Source organism: Rhinoderma darwinii, chromosome 12 (assembly GCF_050947455.1).
Source record: "Rhinoderma darwinii isolate aRhiDar2 chromosome 12, aRhiDar2.hap1, whole genome shotgun sequence".
NCBI lineage: Eukaryota > Metazoa > Chordata > Amphibia > Anura > Rhinodermatidae > Rhinoderma > Rhinoderma darwinii.
Window position 1 is genome coordinate 80,681,730 of NC_134698.1, and position 18,302 is coordinate 80,700,031.

Genomic DNA, 18,302 nt, shown 5'->3' on the forward strand with positions numbered 1-18,302 from the left:
TTCACACTACCAACATAGTTTCCGTTCTTAACAGACCCATGACAGGTATGACAGATCCATTTTAAAATGAATCCCGATGGATCAAATTGACATTAATTTGATGGCAAAAATAGCGCTGCTGTTCTTGCTGTCAGAAACATTGGACGCCCGATGGAACAGAAAGTGATGTGAATATGAACAGAGCCTTATATTCTTCCTGATGCCTTTCCTTTTTTAACAGACAGCTGGTTGAGTGGGTGGGGCTTAGAATTCCTGGTCTTCCATTAGAGACAGAGCAGTGGGGGAGAGCTCCTGCTGCAGCCAGTTGCCTTACAGCTAGGGGCAGGTTTGTGAGAAGAAGGCGTGGGGAAATGGCTGTAAGAGGTATATAAAAAATTATATATGTGTCCTAAGAAAGCAGCTTTGATTGTAATATGAGACATGAAAGTATCAAAGAATAGGAGGAGATGAAAGGACTTGTCTTAGGACAGAACTTCATATTTCAATCACTAGATCAAAGTTGCCCCACTTTATCTCGTTTTTACTTTGCTCATCATTCTTTGGAGGTTCCATGGTTGGTCCATTATTGTCAGTGGCTGAACACGCAGTCTCTGGAGAGAGCAGAGTGGACAAAAGACAAAGTGGCACAGGGTTTTCCTAGTGTTGATAGCTCCTCCTCCAAGCGATCAGTGTAGGTCAGCACGGTCGGACTCCTGCCAGAAATATTCCATCAATGTCAACCCTGAGACAACCTCTTTAGGGGATCTTTTTACTTTTCTTGTGTAGTTCTCTATGTTTAGCGTTCCTTTATTCAACTGCTCAGATGACAGTGGGGAAAATGTCAACTTTTCTATGGCACTTTTCTAAAAGGTGGGCATAGCTTAGCGGAAGGGCACCAATATACTTAATATAATTTATGCTATAAACTGGCGTAAATTATGGTGCAAGTCTATGCCAGCTGCATAGAATTCTTTATATATATATATATATATATATATATATATATATATATATATATATATCTCACAGCCATTTACCCACTCCTACTTCTCACAAACCTGCCCCTAGCTGTAACGCAATCGGCTGATCTGGCTCTCTAATGCCCGGCTTGCCAGAGATATGCCTAATTTATTTAGAGGCATACCACTCTTAATAAATTAGGCGCATCTTACTCCATTGATCTGCATATTTAAACTGGCATTCTGCTGCAATGTTGATCCAGAGGAAGGCAAAAAAAAACAAAAAAAAAATTAGGCAGTGGCCATTCTTCCTTATCTTAGAAAAAAATAAAATCCTTCCCAAACTACAAATATGACAATCTGAATAAATCCCTGGATCTACGACCCATCTCCAATAATCTAGTACTGTAGTATTAACCATGAGACATTACATTAAAGAATCCCCTTCTATGTTGGTGTAGAAACCTTCTGTCCTATAGACGGAGCGTATGCCCCCATATTATAGTTACAGTACATGACAACAATTCAAGAAATGACTATAGAGAATGTCAACAAAATGTTATTCCCATTGTGAATCCTGACATGATCATGGAGACTCTGTTCAAAATATATTAATTAATTTCTAACACTTTTTGGCAACAGTAATTCATCAAAAACTATCGTATTCATTGATCCATTTTACTGATCTTCATGAACATAAATAAGTCGTTTTTAAATGCACACCAGCTGCCAAAAGAGGCTCAGCTCCGCAGCTAAATCTGTCCCTGCTCTTTCAAACAGATGTTAATCTCAAAGTGGATTTGGTGAGTCCTGAAATTCATTGTAACCACTTTTTAATGAAATCGAGTCATTTTATGCTTTGTTAAATGCCATTTTCTGTAAGACATATGAGGAATGTGTAAAAGGAGCTTTTATACCAGTACACTGGGTATGACATAACCGCAATAAGACAAAAATGTTCAATGTACGGGATGCAATTATTGATCCTTGATCCATTTGGCAACCATGACCTCGAAAGATTTAAAAATAAAATAAAAAGTACAATGAAATAGAAATTGTTCTGTTCTAGGTGAATTCAGTTCCAATGGACCCGAACCCCCAACCTGTAAATATTACTATTATTATTTTTATTTTTATTTTTTTGTGCATAATATACAATAACCAAAAAATTTATAAAAATAAATATGGGAACCCAATAAAGTGTTGGTATTGTCAAATTTTAAATAAACATTTAAAAAAACATAATAATAAAAATAATAATAATAAAAATAATAATAATAAAAATAATAATAATAATAATAATAAGGTGAGTCTATTAAAGAGGTACTGAAGAACAGATGAGAAAAACAATAAGAAAGTCCAAAAAAAAAAAAGTCTAAACTACACTGATTAAAAAGATTAAATTAAAGTTTTATAGGGAACACCATGGTGGGGATGAAAAAGAAGAGCAAAAATAAGATGACTATTAAGAATAAATATATATATATATATATAGATAGACAAATGGATTCAGCAGCACCGGTATAGTGCGGGTGCAAGCCCAAAGGGATAGACCAAGATCCCAAATACGTATAGAGCAAAAATCAGGCAGCACTCCGTTTGTAAAGGTGAAAAAAAGAGGGTACTTTTTTTGTCCCATAGGCAACATTTCAGCTCCTTCCTCTGGAGCCTTTCTCAGAGGAAGGAGCTGAAACGTTGCCTATGGGACAATAAAAGTACCCACTTTTTTTCACCTTTACAAACGGAGTGCTGCCTGATTTTTGCTCTATCTATATATATATATATGAATAAATAAGGGACAAAGATCAAAAATGGGTCAAACAAAAAAAAAGGAGTAATAAAAGTATGTACTAAAAATCTATTAAAAATGTACTAGTATATATCAGCATTTAAGATGCACCAGACAGCAGCGGAGATGAAGTGGAAAAAAAACAAGTTGTGAGAAATCAAAAAGAAACATAATTATAAGAAAAGATCGCCCTCAAAATAGGAGCAAGTATAAAACACAAAAATGTAACCAAAGGAAAAAGAAAATAGTGCAAATAAAAATTTTAATTCATCAATCCGACCCTTAGTGATGAGGAGGTAAAACACAGAGGAAAGAGAAGCCTTATCAAGTATTTTAGGAAAATCTTCTCATTTATTAGTGTTTCTGTAACTCTAGATACATTTTAAAATGAAAGGGATTTTAAGATTAAAGGGATAAACCCATTTTATAATATTGGTCTCCCAATGATAAGTTGATCAGTAGTTGCCCTGGATGCAGGAAGCCCCAGCTCTAAACGGTGAGAGAACTTGGCAGCATGTGTTCAATTTTCCTGCAGCGCCACCACAGGAGAAATTAAAGATTACATGGCTCCAATAGGCTACGCATTTAATTTATGGACATGCCGGATCCTCCAGAGAGTGAGATGCTCTGAGTTGCTGAGGCTATCTGTTCCGGGTAATGGATGAGGGTTCCCCCAGGGTTGCCAACCATCTGTAGTGTTCGGAAGAAAAAAGCACTGTCCCTGACTTAGTCTCCATCCTCCGAAACGTTGCACTGTGCATGCGCAAAAGTGTACATGCGCAGTGCAAACAAGGGAAGAGTATTCCGGTGCCCGCGGCAAGTGCATTTAGGAGCAGGAGGAGGGTGGATGGAGCCAAGTGAATGACAGTCCGAGTGAGGTCGGTGCTGGGAGTGGACCAGTCCAATCACCTGACTTGAGTCACCTGGACTGGTCCACTCCCGAGCTGGCACCAACCTCACTCAGACCGCTGCCACCATGTCATTCACTTGGCTCCGTCTGCCCTCCTTCTGCTCCTAAATGTGAGTGACGTCAGGCAGAGCAGAGAGTTGGGGTGGCGGCAGGATACTGGAGTGAATGGTGAGTGAGTCGGGCTACTCACCAATCACATCACCACTTGCATCTTTTCCACGCTAACTTAGCATGGGAAAGCTAGAAGTGGGGCTGTGATTTGTCAGTCACTCCTAGCACACTGCACCGTACATACTCAATGATTTTGTAATGTGTCCGTAAAAATTTGGGTCTATCCGTGATTTTTAGAGATTACTGAAGCGAAGGTTGGCAACCCTGCCCCACCCCCGTCTATAATCAGAGTGTCCTAATAGGGTATTTAAAAATGAGTTTTCAGAATCAGACAACTCCTATAACAACATGTTGCCAGAAATGTTACGGTTATCACTTTGATATGTGATTAAATATAGAAAACCAATTTCCTTCATCATTTTAGCAACATGCATTGTTATTTTGGATTGTTCTCAGACATCAGTTGGATGCGTCTTCCTGCCCGGAGGCGGCTAGAGGTTAACGTCTCCTCCTCAATAAAACAGGTTTATATGCTTTCATTTTAAACTCCACACTTCCAATATACCACCGTCCAAACTCATAAAAGTATTTTTGAACTTATCGGCAATATTTTACGCTTTTTGTGTTTCAAGTGTTTATAACTTTATTTAACAAGATCTATGACAGGATATACTTTCCACAATTCTATTAAGACCCTTAAAGGCTGGTGAGATCCTGAGCAGGAAGAAAATGCGGTCCTCATGGGATGCTGGACTATGATTTAAAGGGGTTTTCCGAGATAAAATGACTATGTTAATTTGTAATTACTTTAATTTTCCAAATTGCCCCGTTTCCAGATCCTGCCGTGGGATACTTGACGGGTGACGTCACTCTCCGGCCACTGTGTTGATCTTCAATTATTTTCTGGGTATACGACTCGTCACTTGTTATCTCGAGAACAGCAGGGACTGCGAGAACACCAGGGACCGCGCATGCGCGTTACGGGCTGTACAGCAGAACAGGTCATACATGGCACGTCACAAGTGACGTGTCGTATACCCGGAAAACAATTGAAGATCAACACAGCGGCCAGGGAGTGACGTCACCCGTCAAGTTCCCCACGGCAGGATCTGGAAACGGGGCCAATTTGAAAAATGAAAGTATATTACAAATGTATTTACATTAATAAATTGCATGCATTAACACAGAGTCATTTTATCTCAGAAAACCCCTTTAATGTGGGGTGTTTGTTGTAATGTTCTTAAAACCAGGTTGACCTTTCCTATAGCGTCAGACACAATGGGGGGGGGGGGGGGGAATAGTGCAGCAACGGAGAGCTGCACTATTAGGCTATATTCAGACAGGGCGGATGCGCTGTGTAAAGGAAAACCGCAGGGAATTCCAACCGAAAAAAATTTGCTAAAAAAAATGGATACTTACCATGGCGACACGTCCCTACGACGTCCTGACATCCTGAAGCTCTGGGATGACGTTTTATCACATGGGATGAAACGTCATCTCAGGAGGCCGGCCTGGATGAAAAAGCACAGAATTCTGGGTAAGTATAAGATTTTTTTTTCCTGAGTTGCGATTCTTGCGGCAGAATCGCAGCTTTTCCACCACAAAAATCCCAACATCTGCTATTTGTTTTACCTCCACATTGAATTCAATTGTGAAAACCCACAACACAAAACCAGCAATTACGCAAATACAATTGACATGCTGCCGATTAAAAAACGCACCGCAGGTCAATTTCTAAGCGATACGGTTTTTCCGCTAATCATTTACGCACCGTGTGGATGAGGTTTGTTCAAATCTCACCCGCTATGCTGCTACAATATTACTATATTTTGAGCAACTAAATAAGTTGCGGAAAATCCGCAGTATTTATGCTACGTGCGAACTGACCCTTACTGCACCACCGTGAAGCCACAGCAAAACCGTATGTAAATATGTGGTATTTCTGCCTGAGTTTTACCGCGGCTGCGCTTTTCTTAAACCATGACTACAATCACGTGCGGTCTTGCAGTGTTTTACAGCAGTGTAATGATGTTGCGGCTCTTCGCATTATGATTCTGCACTGTGTGAATACACCCTTATGAAGGACTGGGTATACTAACCATACCCACACATTCAGTATGCAAAAACCATAGAGCAGTCTCCAACCTAAGTCTCTGAAGTTGTCGCAAAACTACAATTCCAAGCATGCGCTTGCAGCCTATGGGTGTCAGGGCATGCTGGGGATTGTAGTTTTGCAAAAGCAGGAAAGATGCAGATTGGAGACCACTGCCAACGAGTATAACCTATGTTGAGTCACAGTGTTCTGTATCTATAGCAATAACCTATAACTTTTTATTTTGTTTATTTTCTTCATAGGTCGAATGCACAATGCAGTGGGAATGGAATGGATTTGAATGGTCATTCTCCTTTAAAAAATACCTACTGGTAGGATGTAATAACAATCCCTAATGGATGGAAATACTCCTGAGGGAACTATGAACAGCAGTAATGTCAGGTATACATCAAAGCTCGGATTTCCATTTAGAGCACATGAATTGTTCTATAAGATGTGGATTTAAAGGGCATTTCCAGACAACATTATTTACCATCAGCATTTCTAATATTAATTAGGTCCCAATCTGAGGCCATGATTCAATTTAGCAAACGTCAAAAATGAAAAACCTCTAGCCTGGGAGGGTCTTCCTCATAACTAGGAGCTTACTCTTACTCTTCACTCATCTGTAGATGCCCATATATATATTATATATTATAACTCTGGCTGCCTGCAGTCATTACTAGGTGGAGCATATTGCATACTTACTGCATACAGTTTACACTAAGCTCTAAAGCTCCCCCTAGTGGTGGCTATAGGAAATATAATTTCCTTTGGGAATTGTATTCAAGAGTATGCAAGACAATTTGTAAAGTTCTTTCATTTGTTATTATAGATGCATTAGAGCAATGAAAAAAAAAATATTGCAAAATAATACCTAGCCTTTTCAATGTGTCCAGGTAAAACATATTTCAATGTAAGCAACTCCATTTTGCAGTTCTAATTAAATCTATAAATGCATCAAAAGCACTTCCACCCCCAAAAAGTATAACAATATGATTGCTTCAAACCCCCTTTAAAATCCCCTGTCTAGCCATAGTGGTAAATTATATATTTCTGGATGCCTATAGCCACCACTAGGGGGAGCTTTGGAGCTTAGTGTAAATTGTATGCAGTAAGTATGCAATATGCTCCACCTAGTAGTGACTGCAGGTCTATACAGGGGATTAGAAGCATTGTAATTGGAGCTCTGGCCGCTATAAAGATAGATGAAGAAATTAATCGGCAAAGAATTTCGGACCTTTATATGTTGAGAAAACAAATTGGTGTCCATTCACTTTAAAGCTGTCGTTTGCAATTACATGTCAAGGGCAGAAGATCTGGGAATATTACTACTAAACATAGGAGAAGTCCAGTGCTGACATTTCATTTTACAAAGCTGTATTAATCAGCTCCGTATTTCCCTTTAAATTAGGCCGGGGTCTGTCATTGTGTAAAAGACACTTTGTGCTGGACTCCAATATAGACACACAATCCTTATAGGTCATTTTCGTTTCAGTGATGTTCACGTCAAGTTTTCAATCTCAAATCTCCAAGATTTCAACTTGTCAAATTGATCTCTATATACTTAGCGGCTCAAATTGTAGGTCAAATCTGTCATTGCAGCAAAACATTTTACACTGAGTTATTTCGTGGAAATCAGAGGGAATGGTATTTAAGAACGTCCTTGTGTTTAAGGTGTAATGCTGTCCTTAAAAACTAAATTAAAAAAATCTAGATATTTCATAGGGTCCACCAAAATAAATAATTTCCTTACGTATATTTTATATTGTACACTTTTCTACATTTTGGTAAAGTCTTCATGAGATTAAACACATAGAAACACTTACATCCTGTATTATACTCCAGAGCTGCACTCAGTATTCTCCTGGTGGTGTCACTGCGTACATACATTACATTACTTATCCTGTACTGATCCTGAGTTACATCCTGTATTATACTCCAGAGCTGCACTCACTATTCTGCTGGTGTAGTCACTGTGTACATACATTACATTACTTATCCTGTACTGATCCTGAGTTATATCCTGTATTATACTCCAGAGCTGCACTCACTATTCTGCTGGTGGAGTCACTGTGTACATACATTACATTACTTATCCTGTACTGATCCTGAGTTACATCCTGTATTATACTCCAGAGCTGCACTCACTATTCTGCTGGTGGAGTCACTGTGTACATACATTACATTACTTATCCTGTACTGATCCTGAGTTACATCCTGTATTATACTCCAGAGCAGCACTCACTATTCTGCTGGTGGAGTCACTGTGTACATACATTACATTACTTATCCTGTACTGATCCTGAGTTACATCCTGTATTATACTCCAGAGCTGCACTCACTATTCTGCTGGTGGAGTCACTGTGTACATACATTACATTACTTATCCTGCACTGATCCTGAGTTATATCCTGTATTATACTCCAGGGCTGCACTCACTATTCTGCTGGTGTAGTCACTGTGTACATACATTACATTACTTATCCTGTACTGATCCTGAGTTATATCCTGTATTATACTCCAGAGCTGTACTCACTATTCTGCTGGTGGAGTCACTGTGTACATACATTACATTACTTATCCTGTACTGATCCTGAGTTACATCCTGTATTATACTCCAGAGCTGCACTCACTATTCTGCTGGTGGAGTCACTGTGTACATACGTTACATTACTTATCCTGTACTGATCCTGAGTTATATCCTGTATCTCTTTATTTTATATAAATTTACAAAACATAAACTGAAAAACAAATACATAACTAATTCCATATAACCAAAAAGTCACAACCAAATTCTTATAAACAAATTTTCTTATATACATCTCTGTATATGAGAAGAGAAAACTATACCAGACCCGGCCACATACACCCCACTCTTATATACTTACATCTATACTTCATCCGAAACTAAACAATAACTAGAATATATACAAACATCATATAAACGTAATCAAAAGTACTAACAGAAAATCCCCCGACCCGCGTCACCCAAGGGCCTAAAGAAACAACATAATAATGATGATAATAATAATAATCAAACAACATAATAACAACAAATAAAATAATAATAATAATAATAATAATAACAAAAACAATCCAAAATATAATAATACTAATCCCAATTTATTTTTTATTTTTTTTAATATATTTTTTTAATTTTAATTTTTTTTTTAATTTTTTTAATCACACTATACACATCCTGACTTTCCCTAACCTTACCCTTCTTACCTAAACTCCACCACCCCAGCCAGCATCTCGCCTCATGTCCTCTCACATCCGCATAGTCCAGATGCTGGCCCCCACCACCACACCCAACACCCCAGCCCAGCCCCCCGCCCCATGTCCTCCCATGTCCGCATAGTCCGGGGCTGGGTCAGGCAAACCACCCCCCCCCCCCGACCCCCTCCCCACCTATCTATTAACCCCCTTAAGTCTATCCCTATTCTAACAACATTTCTACAATATAATACAATACATGTCACCAACTTGTCCAAATACCAAACCATATACAAAATACACCGTACCCGAAAGCACCAAGTTCGGTCGCTTGTAAACCTTTTTCCTGCCATTTCAATCCTAAACAAAACAAAAATCTTCCAGTGCTTACCTAGTCCATCACCAGATAGAGAGAAGGGAAAGCCCCCCCCCAGCTCCCCCCCAGAGGCCAAGGTACCACGTCCACCGCTGCACCCTCCCTATCGCTTGCCCTATCTCCTTACCCTATTACTAGCCCTTTTCTTGACCCTATTGAAAGCTGACCCTATGCTGACCCTCACCTTTCCCTTATTCCGAGCCCTATCACTATATTTTTTATTGGTGCCTCAGCGGAACGCAGACCCCCACCTACAGTTGAGCACCGGTGACGATCCCCCCTCCCTCATGAAGGCAGACACATTAAGGCACCCAAAAGGAAAAGCCCCTCCAAAGACGAGAGGCTTTGGATGCTCCCAATCTGCCAACCTCCAAAGAATGCACCTTCACCAGGTCACCCATGATATTGCTAACAACCTCATCCACTAGGAGGATTTTCTTCTGGGTAGAAACTAGACATCGTGCATTCCACATAAAGTGCCTGACCACTATACTGACTAGAAACAAGGTGCAATGGTCCCTACCACCGAGGTCTCCGAACACTCCATAGGCCCACCCAGCATAGGAGAGGCTGGTTAGGCCTGGCCAACCAATGGAGGCTCCCACCCTTTTGTATACCTCTGTATTGAAAGGGCAATGAAGCAGGAAATGCTCCATGCTTTCCAGCACTCCGCCGCACTCCTCCCGGGGGCAATCCCGATCATCAGAGCTTCTGCACTTTAGATTGCCCCTCACATACAGTCTCCCATGGAAGCAACGCCAAGCCAGATCCCAAAACTTCTGGGGAATCCTCGCTGAATTTAAAAGTTTTAATCCCACCCCGAGGTCACTACTTGGGCAGTCTTTGAGCGCCAGGGGCTTCTGGAAGTGGGTCATCAGGACCCTCCTGTCAAGAAATTTTCTCGACATGGTCCTGATCTCCCACACCTCCAGACCCCACCGGCGAACAATCTTCAGCGCCAGGGTGGCATAAGCCGGGAGATGTCCGTGAGGTGTACGCAGGTCTTTCACTTGCCCTCCTCTCTCCCATTCCTGGAAGAAAGGCCGAAACCACCCCCTGCAGGAGGATATCCACCAAGGAGCCCTCTCTTGCCAGAGGTTTGCCAGGTTGATCTTAACAAAGGTGTTCACTAGGAACACCACCGGGTTAACCATACCTAATCCGCCTAGTGTCCTTGGTAGGTAAGTAACCTCCCTCTTGATTAGGTTGAGCCTGTTCCCCCATAACAGCTGGAAGAACAGGCTATAGACCCGAGTCCAGAGAGGTTCTGGCAAGATGCACACACTGCCCAGGTAAAGCAACATGGGCACCAGGTAGGCCTTGGCCAAGTGAACCCTTCCCCTCAGGGTTAAGGACCAACCCTTCCATTGGTCGACCTTCTGGGCAACTAGATTCAGCCTATCCTCCCAGTTCTTCTTGGGGTAATCACCCGGGCCAAATTCGACTCCTAATATCTTAGCAGACCCCTGAGGCTCTGGAAGGGTGTCCGGGAGATCAAAACCAGGATCTCCTCCTCCCAGCCAGAGACTTTTGCACTTATCCCGGTTGATCTTGGACCCAGATGCCAATGAGTAACGCTCCACTTCCGACATCACCCACTCTGCCTCCCCTCTCAAGGAGACAAAAATGGAGACGTCGTCTGCGTATGCAACCACCCTCTGAGTGGCCTCCGGCCCCTCCAGGCCGGCCCCAACTCCCGCCAATGGCCCACGATCGATCCTTTTAAGAAAAGGATAAATTGCGAACGCATATAGCAAAGGGCTCAAGGGACAACCCTGGCGGACACCAGACCCAACCGCAAAGGGGGTTCCAACCCAACCGTTCACCAGCGCAAAAGTCTCAGCCCCAGTGTATAAGGTCTGTAGCCAATTGACAAACCCCCCCGGTAGGCCGTACCTCAGAAGGACCGACCAGAGGTACTCGTGGTCCACCCGGTCAAAAGCCTTGGCCTGGTCCAAGGACAGGATGTACCCCTCCCACCGACCAGAATTTCCCTCCTCCACTGCCTCTCTGACACTGAGGACAGCACTAAATGTGCTGCGGCCTGGAACAGAGCAATGCTGGACCGGCGAAAGGAGCCGGGATGCAAACATCACCAGCCGATTAAACAGCACCTTTGCGAGAACCTTTCTGTCCGTATTGAGCAGCACTATGGGATGCCAATTCTCAATACGGGTCGAGTCTTTACCCTTAGATAAAACGATCAAGGCCGACCTCCTCATTGACATTGGCAAAGTACCCGAGGAAAGGCACTCATTAAACACCTCAGTCAAGAGGGGAACTAGGGTTCCTTTAAAAGTCTTATAAAACTCGGATGTTAAGCCATCCGGCCCTGGCGATTTTTTGAGGCAAGCCCATCAATCGCCAATCCCACTTCCTCTTCCTTGATCGAGTCTATCAAAACACCGAGAGAGGGGTCTACCCCTGGCTCAGGGATGGTTTCAGCCAGGAAAGCCGACATCTCGTCTCGGTTTGGATCTTGCTTCCCCAAGAGGTGCGAGTAGAAGGATCTGACGACCTCCAAGATCCCTGATTTGGATCTCTTCAGAGATCCTGTACTATCAATCAGTCCTGTCACAACCTTACGACTCACTGACATCTTACAGTTCCTGTAGGGGTCGGGCGAGCGGTACCTCCCGAAATCCCTCTCAAGAACTAAAGATGTGTGCCTATCATACTGACACCTCCTGAGCAAAGCTTTCACCACGGAGATCTCCTCCCCACTACCCCCGGTTGAGACCAGATGTTCGAGTTTCCTCCTCAGTTCCTGATATAGGCGGTACCTACTCATGGACCTGAGGCTCTAGAGCCTGCGGAAAAATCCTGCCACCCGGACTTTAAACAACTCCCACCACTCAGACTTAGTACCACTGAGATCCAACAAAGGTACCTGGCTCTGAAGAAAATCCTCAAAGGCCTGTCTTATCTCCGCTTCTTCCAAGAGAGTAGAATTCAGCCTCCATATACCTCTGCCCATCTGGAGGGACTCTGCAATGTTCAAAGAGAAAATAATCATACAGTGATCGGAGAACTCCACCTCAACAACGGACACTGGTGAAGAGATGGCTTCCTCCTTCAAAAAAAACCTGTCTATCCTAGACCTACAACTACCTCTACGATAGGTGAAACCCGAGTGGCCTGGGGTATGCCTGATGTGGATATCCACCAGGCGAGCATCGCTAACTATATTTTTTAATGCTACACTATCATAGGTCAATTTTTTATCTCCGGAACCTCCTCTATCTCGGGGCCTCACGACAGTATTGAAGTCCCCTCCAAAGATAACTTGTCGACCTGAAAAAAGGAAAGGCTTAATCCTCATGAAGAGACTTTTACGGTCCCATTTGCTCTGGGGTCCGTATATATTGATTAATCTTAATTCCTGTCCCCTCATGAGGACATCTAAGATCAAGCACCTCCCCATTTCTAACTCAATCATCCGTCGGCATGTTACCGGTGCGGTGAAAAGGACCGCCACTCCGCTATAGGGCTCAGCCGCAAGAGACCAGTAGGAGGGCCCGCGTCGCCACTCCCTCCTAGATTTAACGAGGTCTGCCAAAAGTGACAGCCTGGTCTCCTGCAAAAACAAAATTTCGGCTTCAACTCGGCCAAGAAAATCAAAGGCTGCAAATCTCGCCCTATCTGACTTAATGCTGGCAACGCTAATTGATGCCAGCGTCAACGGAGTGGGTGCCGCCATCATGGATGTTTGAGTTAGACGGCTTTCTTCTTCCCACCCCCCCCCCTCTATCTGATGAGGACCCCCCTTCTTTGCCTCGCTTCTTGCAAACTGAGGAGTCCATAATCACCACCCTATTCCCATCTTCATCCCCAAGTTCCGGGTCAACCTCCCCCTCTGGGGGCAACGGCCCCTGCAGCAGGGGAGGCTCAACGACTCTAGGGTGCCCTACCATGCCCTCCCTCTTAGTATGAGAGGCTGGAATGTCCACGAGAGCATGGTATCGATCAGTAGAGCGCACCAGGGGGGTACAGGATTTACCTTCCTGGGCCAGGGCGGGGCCAGATGTATTTGGCCCTTGGATTTTGCCCGGTGTCCCTTTTGCTGTAGGCCGAGTCCTCTCTTCCTCTCCCACACTTTCATAGTGGGAGGACTGAGAGTCCTCAGCCCCCTGCTCCCTTTGGATCCTCCTCATCTCCCCGTTCAATTCGGCCTCCCCAGGGGCATCAGCTTCAGGGGGGGCATCCAGATCCGAATCAGAGGTCGTCCCAGTTTCCTGGAGCGCCCTCCGAATCCTCTCCTTCCTTCGCTTATCCGCCCTTCTCTGGCGAGAAGGGGGACCCTTCTTTGCATTCTTCCCTTGCCCCTGTGCCCCATCGTCCCTGCTCGCACCCTCACCCACGGAGGCCTCCCTCCTCTCATCCTCTGCAGGTTTGGAACAAGCATTGACAACAGAGCGAGGACACCGACTGAACGGGTGACCTAAGTCACCACACAGCGAATACGGTCACACGATGCGGCTAGATGACCAATCCCCCCACAATGAGCACACTTCTGCACCTTGCAGCCTGCACTCAAATGTGAGGGGTCGCCACACCGGTGACACAACTTCGGCTGCCCCTGGTAGAAGACAAGGATCCGATCTCTTCCCAGGAAAGCAGACGATGGTATGTGGGACACCGTCTGTCCCAGACGCTTTAATTTAACCATGAACGTCCAAGCCCCTGACCAGATGCCAAACTCATCCATGTTCTTCCGTGGCATCTCTACTACCTCTCCGTACCTTCCCAACCAGGTCATGATATCAATACAAGAGAGTGACTCGTTACGGGTAAGAACGGTCACTCTCTTGGGACCACTTTGGCGAGAAATTGCTTGTGCAGCAAAGTCTCGCCAGCCAGGCTCGTCCTTCATCAGCTCGTAGTTCCCCCAGAAGACCTCAAGGCCCCCTAGGTGAACAAAGCTGATGTCAAACTCGACCGAGCCATGAGGATGTATCAAGGCAAAGATGTCACTCGCCTTGAAGCCCATCCCCAGCAGCAGCTCCACCACCCTCTTTCTGGGAGGGTACGCATCATTGCCACGCCACCGGAGACGGACCACATTCCTCCTGGCTACAGCCTGCCCGGCTGTTGGGAGCGACCACTGATCTCCTCGTTGCTCTCGGAAGGCATTTAGACCATATCTGTCTATCCAGAAAGACAGGTCCTTCTGCACTCCCCCTATGATTAGGGTTTGCTTTCCCTCTCTTAAAGCGTCCAAGAGACGTTGTTGCAAGTTACCGTCCCCGGACCTTGAGGATGAAGATGGGTGGGCCCGCTGTCCCCCCGCTGCCACACCAGCATAAGACCTGCCGGATGTCACAGCAAGAGGAGCGCAAGGCCAATTGCCCCTGGTTGATACCCCATCCCCACCACCCACCACCTCACCACCTACAGACACAGCACTCAACATCCCATTACCAGCAGACACTCCAGCAACTTTATTTACAGACACCTGCATACCCCCAGCAGTTTCCACATCCACAGCCGCAACTTTTTTATTTAACCCACCAGGTCCCCCTGCAGTCATCCTTCTGGCCAGGCCTGGTTCTATATTATGCATTTTTTTCTTTATATTTTGTTTGATTAGACATTGCTTCAGTCTCCGCATCATCAGGCACCTTTGCAGGGACGCCAACAGATGTTATAAGCGGTGTCCCCGCTGTGCCCTCCGCCTCATTAACCTCCATCTGTTCTATGCGCGGAACATTTTTGGGAAAGGGGCCAGCAGCCCCCTTCTCGCCTACACCACTTTTCAGCGATGCGGACGAAGGAGCCACTGACGTCACTGGAGCCGCCTCCAGCGCCGGACCACTCCCCCCTCCCACAGAGGAGTGGCCAACAGAGCCGGAGCCCCCTCTGTGACCGCCCTTGTCCGGAACGTCTGACGGCTTTACTGCGACACCGACAGACTTCCGGCTTTCAGACACCACATCCGGTTTCTGGTTTACCCGTTCTCCCGACCCCTGACTCGCATCAAAGACCAGTTTCCCGGGCTCGCCATTCACCGAACACGGGGACACACCCCCTGGCGTCACCAGGAAACCAGTACCGCCCCCTTTGCAGGGGTTGGCGCCTTTGCGCCATTTTGACCACCACGTGTTCTAATGCCGGACCCGTAACACTCTCCCCGCATTCCCGCTCCAGCCCCACTGCAGAGGCTTGAGCTGGGGGTCTTGCGGGACCTGTGCCCTGATCCTGACTTTCATCTGGCTCAGAGCACTGGAAGGATCTTGCTGTATACACAAGTTTAAATGAACCTTTAGCAGATTTTTTTTCCTTTTCCCTTTTTTTCTTCTTACATTTTTTTTTCTTTTCCTTTTCCTCCTCTGCGGGTAACTCCGCACCGAAACAAAATCCCTGGAAGGATACCGGCGACTCCACATTACGGATCTGAGTGAGTATACCTGGAGGCCGCTCACTGTCAGTTTCAAAACACTCCTGATTATTCCCAGCTGTGAGTCCACCCTCCTCCTCCTCACTGCTCCTGGGTGCCTCAGAATCTGTAACTTCTCTGGACTTTACATTCTCATGCTCCATTGTCTCCACCACATTTTCATTTGCTGTGTCTGGGGCTCTGCTGTCTTCCTCCATACATTCTATTTTTATAGGTGCTGCCATCTCGGCAAACCTCTCTTCGTTTTTTAATTTTTCTCCAAACACCCCTCCGCCTGCCACAATCTCCTCACGTCTCTCTTCCACTTCTTTTATTTCCTCCAACAAGGATTTCACATTAAAACGGTATCGGGACCTCTTACCTCCTGAGGCTTTTGCAGCCCTTCCTCTGGCGACCGCCAAGTCCGCACGGAGCCGTTGCAGCGACTTCTTGAGGTCCCGATACTCCTACAACCGCATAGCTATACGGGAGCTGAAGTTCTCCACCGTCTCTCCGGTCCTCAGCTGTCCCCATTCCTCCACACGACCGTCATCCAAATGTCCGGACAGTGCAGGTCCTTCTCCAGAAAACAAAACCTCTATCACCATGCCGGACCGCGTCTCCATACCCTTATCCAGGGTTCCAGCCTCAGGGGGAGCCAGGACAGCCTTGCCCCGAGATGATCTCCTCACCCCAGCGACCGTTTGCATATTCCCAGCCAGCTGGGATGACCCTCTACCCCCCGCTGGCATGCTCCGGGAGGTAGAGGTGTGAGGCTCCATCCTAGGATGGAATCCCCCTCAGGGTACTTTCCAAGCCCAGGCAGATGGTATGAGGCCTGGGCAGATAGGATAAGGAAAGTCCCTGGATCCAAGGCCTGCACAGAAGTCTCAGAAGCTCTCTCCACACGTCCTACTCCACCCACTCCAGAGCTGCACTGACTATTCTGCTGGTAGAGTCACTGTGTACATACATTACATTACTTATCCTGTACTGATCCTGAGTTACATCCTGTATTATACTCCAGAGCTGCACTCAATATTCTGCTGGTGTAGTCACTGTGTACATACATTACATTACTTATCCTGTACTGATCCTGAGTTACATCCTGTATTATACTCCAGGGCTGCACTCACTATTCTGCTGGTGGAGTCACTGTGTACATACATACATTACTTATCCTGTACTGATCCTGAGTTATATCCTGTATTATACTCCAGAGCTGCACTCACTATTCTGCTGGTGGTCACTGTGTACATACATTACATTACTTATCCTGTACTGGTCCTGAGTTATATCCTATATTATATTCCAGAGCTGCACTCACTATTCTGCTGGTTGAGTCACTGTGTACATACATTACATGACTTATCCTGTACTGATCCTGAGTTACCTCCTGTATTATACTCCAGAGCTGCACTCACAATTCTGCTGGTGGAGTCACTGTGTACATACATTACATTACTTATCCGGTACTGATCCTGAGTTACATCCTGTATTATACTCCAGATCTGCACTCACTATTCTGCTGGTGGAGTAACTGTGTACATACATTACATTACTTATTCTGTACTGATCCTGCGTTACATCCTGTATTATACTCCAGAGCTGCACTCACAATTCTGCTGGTGGAGTCACTGTTTACATACATTACATTACTTATGCTGTACTGATCCTGAGTTGCATCCTGTATTATACTCCAGAGCTGCACTCACTATTCTGCTGGTGGAGTCACTGTGTACATACATTACATTACTTATCCTGTATTGATCCTGAGTTATATCCTGTATTATACTCCAGAGCTGCACTCTCTATTCTGCTGGTGGAGTCACTGTGTCATGACTTATCCTGTACTGATCCTGAGTTACATCCTGTATTATACTCCAGAGCTTTTATTGTGATATATAATTGAGAAATGACTAAGGATGTCCAATTTTTGACAAAAAAATAAAGGAAAACAATATACAAACGGAGGAGGGGGAAATAAGCTAAAAGCAACAATTATATTAATTCAAAAAGACACAATGAGAAGAAAGAACGGATATAGTGCTTGACATTAACCACCCACCCAGCATGTACAACTAACTGCATCTGACGTTCCTTATGGTTTATTGTCAGCATTGTCACAATATATCAAAATATGTCCTGACATCCTGAACCAGTGAGAAATGGAGACTGATGCAGCCCTACAATTACTTCTAAAAAAAGCCAAAAATGAAGATGTTCCTGACAGGTTTACAGTCCAGGCGTTTGTGTAGAAGCTACTTTACTCTGACAAAACAAAGTCTCTGATTTAGGATTAATCTATGGGGAACTCAAAATAATTTTTACCTGTGAATATCAAAGTGAAGCCATCAGAATGATTTAATACTCTCCGACTTGTAAAAATTCATTGTAGGTCATTGAAATTCATCCTAGATGTACAGTAAGGCTTTTAAAGAAACTTCGTAATTAAAAAGATTTCCTTAAAAATGCTCCACCACTGAATTAG

At 44.7% G+C, this 18,302-nt stretch overlaps 1 long non-coding RNA gene across 3 annotated transcripts in view; it reads left to right on the top strand.

Annotated features, from left to right (window-relative positions):
* The window catches only part of LOC142664876 (uncharacterized), a 155,483-nt gene that overhangs the window by 107,488 nt on the left and 29,693 nt on the right, over positions 1-18,302 (top strand). For all 3 annotated transcript variants that reach the window (XR_012851399.1, XR_012851400.1, XR_012851401.1), the window contains exon 2: positions 6,104-6,242. This is a non-coding gene — a long non-coding RNA (uncharacterized LOC142664876). The remainder of the gene's footprint in view (positions 1-6,103; positions 6,243-18,302) is intronic.